Raw genomic sequence first — 4,881 nt, forward strand, 5'->3', positions numbered from 1 at the left:
AATAAAGTGTTACTGAAATACTGTATGTCCCCCAGGTTTGCGACTCATGCCCAATTAATGGCCTTTTGGAGGCAAGATCAAGAGCGTGACAAGAGCTGCCAGGACAGATGTGCTGTCAATGCAACGGTACATGTATTCTGTAACATTTAATATGATTAAGATATCTTTTTGTTTTTCAAACAAACTTTCTGTGCCAGTTATGGTGTTAATGTGTAATAGTAATAAAATATTTTCTTTTCACAGTCTCTTCAACCCATTGATGAGTTTTTTGTTCATGACATATCTGTCATTGGGTCTGGTGCAGAAGGATCTGGCCCTCAGATTCAGAATCCACCAATCAACTGTAAGCCGAATAATCAACACATGGGCTAACTTTCTCTACACTGTGCTTGGAGCTGTTGGCATTTGGATGGATGAGGAGACTGTCAAAGCTCACATGCCAGAAGTTTTTCAGTCTTACTCAGATACTCAAGTGATTTTGGATTGCACTGAACTGCGCTGCTAAACACCACACTCTCTTCTCCTTCAGAGCGAGGTATTCTCCAACTACAAATCTCACTGCACTTTAAAAGGGTTGACTGGGATGGCTCCTCACGGTGCTGTAACCTTTGTGTCATCTCTCTATGAAGGAGCCATCAGTGATAGAGAGATTCTAAAGCAGTCTGCTATTGTGTCTCTTCTAAAACCAACAATGGCTGTTATGGTGGATAAGGGTTTCCTTGTGGAAGACTGTGTGCCCTGCAAAGTCCACATACCTACCTTCCTGTCAATGAGAGCACAACTGTCTGGGCCAGAGGTCAGGAAAACACAGTCTATTGCAAGACTCAGAGTCCATGTTGAGCGCCTCATTTGAAGGGTGAAGGAGCACAAGATATTCAGTACAGCAATACCTCTTTCTCTCACAGGAAGCATCAATCAACTGTACACCGTAGCCTGCCTCTTGGTTAACTACCAAAACGGGCCCTTAGTTAAAGCCTGGGCAAGCAATTGCTAATGCTGAAGAAGCAGAATTAGACAGGCAGAAATGTTTTTTATTACTGTATACTCACATGAAATGTTTTGTTTTGGTTTTAACTTTAGAATGAGTCATTCGTCACTGTACATCATTTTAAATTTGATTTGCAATTAAATTGTCAACAAATACAGAATTGTGAAACAAATATTTTAATGACATTTTGATGACAAGACAAAATAAAATGACGTGTTTATAAATCATGTATCAATTCATTTCCTCAGCACTGTGCCTCTTTAGTTACTTGTGCACAGAATTTAAAAAAATAAAATAAAATTCACTGTTTCAGGGAGCTTAACACAGAAGTGTCTCTGTAAAAGGGCTGCACAAACATGTCATCATGGGCACAGACAACGAAGTCACACCATTCCAAACCCGTCATAAGCAACTGCCCCTGCACTTGCCAATAATAAGCATGGCTTTCCTTTAATTTATATGTTCCATGATCAACTCTGAGGTACCTGCAGTCAACGTAGCTAAGTGCATCTGGGCATTTCATCTCAACCAAGCTGAATGATGGTCTCTCAAGCGGGTCATATACCAGCCCATCAGGTGACGCACCCAGCCAAGTTGCATCTGGATGAATCACCAGTCCACATTTCCTTAAGTTCCCCGGATGATCCTCTCAGCTAGGTTTTCTGCAGCATTTGGACCTCTAACATGGCTAACCTCCCTAAAACTTAAAGCATTCACCCTCTCTTTCCTCAGTGAATGCCACTCAGGTGATTCACTTTGACATCTGATTGCTTCCTCAATGAGATGTGACTGCAACAAAGTCACAGACAGTGAGTGGAGGTGGAGCTGTTCCTGGTTTGTTGGCACATACCGTAATTCCTCGAATACAAACCGGTAGTCAAATAAACGCCGGGCCTCTTATAATGGCCGGGGGCATGGTCAACACGGACAAATAAAGGCCGGTCTTAAATAAAGGTCGGGGGAAAATTTGTGCAGCAGAGCCAGATAACGAACGTTCACGCCCACTGCCGGAGCGGTTTTCGTTCTCGAGTCAAGAACTGGTTGCATCGGTTTTCAGATCACCAGTACACTGAACCGAGAACCGTTTCTGTCAGACGCATCCGATTTGAGAACAGAGAAGCTGATGATACTTTGTACATTACCAAAAATCGACTCCACGAGTGGCTTGTCAGGTGAGAGATTCATTGTGCAGATAAGGGGAAGAGATCCTGGTTTGAAGTCAGCATAGACAGCTTTAGGGTCGAGTGTTGATGGGTCTGGCAGCTCACCACTCTAGGCCTTGTATAGTGAAGATCTGGAATAACATAATCAGGGAATCAATAAACATTTTTACTACAGAGTATAGCATAGCATGCATGTTTATACTGACTGCATACCTGATTCCACTTGCTGAAGTAGCACCTGGTTTGGGCTTCACTACCACCATGGCATCCACCGTTCCCGGCTTCACTCCTTATTTATTAGATGTCATCAAAACTATAGCAAAAGACTATAGCAAAACAAACATTATGTCAGATATTTAATTGATACAAACCATTGTTTGTGGTTTATGCCACTTCTGTTCTGTTTGGGTGCATGATAGGACAGGAGGGACGACAGACATTCCAGATTCATAGTAATGGGTTGTCTGGTAAAGCAAAGCAACCAAATGGTTGCACATCCCACTCCCAGCCACACAGGAGCAGGAGCTGTTAACCAGCACAACTGGCTCTGAATCACGTATTCATCTGAAATACAAAACAAAAAGTGTAAAAAATTAATAAATAAAAAAGTAGTCATCAAGTATATCAGCTACTTATCAACAAAGTTGAAACCATGTGTCTATGCTTGGAACAGGTAAAGACAACAACAGTTTCAAGGTAGAACATGAGCCGTTTGAAGGGTAGCCGAGTACGGGAAATAGCCAACATTCTGCATCCATCACTTAAAACTACATTTCATATCATTATTCTTCAGATTTTAAAATAAACTCCATGTGTGTTATAGACTAACTAGAAAGCCTGCACACTCTGCTACCCTGTATCTGCAACTTTGGTAAAGTTAGTTTCGTATTCATATATTCAGATTTTTGCCCTCAATAACTTTTTTATGGTGTATTCAAAATGGTTCATATGAGTAAATTATTATTATAAACAAGTATGACTATCAGCTCCAACTCTTGTTTTCTCTAGTAGTCGTTTTATTAAATTTTTTTTGTAGCTCATTGTCAATGATATTAACTCTTTTGCATCGACAGCTGGAGAGCTATTGACAAAAAGTCTGAATGTGCGATTATGAAACCAAGTTTGCTGCAGTGTATCTCCATTACCAGTTTCATCTATAATTTGCAGTGTATCTCCATTACCAGTTTCATCTATAATTTGCAGTGATAATGCAGTGCTAGTCATCTGTCGTGGACAGGAACTTCATTAAATTTTTTTATTCTTATTTTGTACAATAATAATCCATACTAGCTAAGATAACAGCTGTGGTTATCCAAGCTGAACAGTGGTAACGTAAGAAAAGAAAAACTGAACTGGACTGAACATGTCCAATAGAACTTTGAATGTCACTCCTATTCCTCCTACTCTCAGCTGGTGTGGAGTCTCTGCTTTCCTCATAGAGCGGTAGCAGTGAGCTTCCACTGAGATCTCATATGTGGCCCTGCTTTTACCTGACACTTTCAGACAAAATTACAAACATTAAATGTCAAACATCTATACTAATGTGATTAACCTGCTGCTGGACGGACTACAAAAAATAATAGCTATTAGCAGTTCAGTTCAGGTGGTTCAGGCTAGCTGAATTTACCTTCAGAATTGCAGAGATAAGAAGAAACATAAAACTTGAAACCTTTCTCAAGTTTGCTCTGTGGCATTGTACTGCACATACTTACAATTCTTCGCACATAACTGATTGTAACATCACTAACACAACTGCCAATACTGCTTGCATTTGTGTAGCACATTTTTAATAAATCTTTATTGCAGTCTGTATTCTTCACTGTGTCTTTACATTTTACACATGGGCTAGTAAGATTTAGATCAGTTTTTTATATAATTATTGTTAAGCTGTTATCATTCAAATGTATCGTATTAAATGTGGATAGCAATAATAAATAAACAAAAATACTCAACAAAATAAACTATGGCCATATAAAATATTTCTAACCCAATTATATTTCTTGTAGCCATGTGGAAAATGTTTTCACTGGGTGACTAGATGGCATTGTGTCCTTTTGGTGTATACTCTGATTGAGAGTCCCATTCTGTGGTAATTAGGGTTGGGTATTGATAGTTTTTTTTAATGATACCGGTGTCATAGCGATACTTTTCAAATGCTACCGGTGCCTAAATGGGGCCTGAACCGAAACTTCAAAAAACAAAAAGAAGAAAAAAGCCACAAAAAAAACTCTATGGATAAAATTAAGGAACATTAAAAATATTTAAAATAAATCCATAGCATTAATGCTGTTCACACCAAACGCGAATAGAGCGTCAAATTCGCGTCTACCGCTTGAACATTTTGAATGCATTCGCGCGTCTAGAGCGAAATAGACGCGCGTAGAAAGCAAAAGTTTGAAGCTAAATTGACGCGCGTCTGAGGCGAAATCCGCTTCTTGTGGGAGGGGCAAGTGCTAGCGGTTGTCTGTTTGCAAGATGGCTGATGTTGATCGAATACTCGGGTCTTTTCCACTTTTTCCTGCACACGTTCTCTGAATAAACGCATTATCTTGTTAGCGAAAAGTAGCTGTAGGCTATATTAGGTGGAAAATAGTTGTAAAAAAAAGGCCGCGGGTCGATAAACGTGTACGTGACTCAAAAGTTAAATGTGTATTTGCAACACACTCTTCCAAACTAGGTCCTTTTTATTCCTGAAATATGAACTTGTGTGTGATACTTGTGTCATAAAGC

General features: G+C 39.6%; 1 long non-coding RNA gene across 1 annotated transcript; it reads right to left on the reverse strand.

Moving 5' to 3' along the window:
- Positions 1 to 2,138: 2,138 nt before the first annotated feature.
- LOC132106193 (uncharacterized) lies at positions 2,139 to 3,889 on the reverse strand. Its single transcript, XR_009424064.1, has 3 exons — positions 3,779 to 3,889; positions 2,365 to 2,477; positions 2,139 to 2,282 (listed from the first exon to the last, which is right to left on the reverse strand). It is a non-coding gene; the product is annotated as an uncharacterized LOC132106193 (long non-coding RNA).
- Positions 3,890 to 4,881: the final 992 nt, after the last annotated feature.

The sequence above is a fragment of the Carassius carassius genome, chromosome 26 (genome assembly GCF_963082965.1).
Source record: "Carassius carassius chromosome 26, fCarCar2.1, whole genome shotgun sequence".
NCBI classification, from domain to species: Eukaryota; Metazoa; Chordata; class Actinopteri; order Cypriniformes; family Cyprinidae; genus Carassius; species Carassius carassius.